This window comes from Branchiostoma belcheri, unplaced genomic scaffold (genome assembly GCF_001625305.1).
Source record: "Branchiostoma belcheri isolate BF01 breed outbred unplaced genomic scaffold, Haploidv18h27 scaffold184, whole genome shotgun sequence".
NCBI lineage: Eukaryota > Metazoa > Chordata > Leptocardii > Amphioxiformes > Branchiostomatidae > Branchiostoma > Branchiostoma belcheri.
Window position 1 is genome coordinate 243720 of NW_017803313.1, and position 648 is coordinate 244367.

The window sequence follows — 648 nt, forward strand, 5'->3', positions numbered from 1 at the left end:
CCGATCACAATTCGCTTGAGCTACATTTATTGTTGTTTGATGATAACACGCAAGGTGGCGTGTTATTAATGTCAGTCAACGACCTGCTTGCTGATGCCCCCCTCCCAGCGTATCTCGGCCGAATGCCGACGTGGTTCCGCCAGAGGCGGTGAAGCTCGCCCTAGAACGGATACATTATTTGACCATTAATGCTCTTTCAGTTGCTGCCACGTAAAAGTTGGTATTGCATATAAATAAAGAAATATCACCCCGTAATCCATGACCAGGCGAAGTTACATTGAAATCACATTGCGTTCAGACGCAAATCGCGATGCGGGAAAACCGATTAGAAACCACCTCTAGAAGTGGTTTGGGATCGAGGCGCTTTCAATGTGATTTGGAGCGTTCAGATGGAGCCACTTGAAACCGGCTTCGGGGTAAACCACATGCAAACCGCCTTGGGTGACTTCACATAAACACGGCCTTAGACTACACAGGTGAACGTGAGTACAGAGCTTCGGTTAGGGACGTCCCTCGGATAGGACGTAAAAAGGTCCCCTTGCTTGGGGAGAGCCACACTCCATGCACGTTTAAGTTAACTTAAAAGAACCCACCACACCTTTTGAAAAAAGGACATGCCCCGTTGTGAGTGGTTCAACTTTTAGTCCA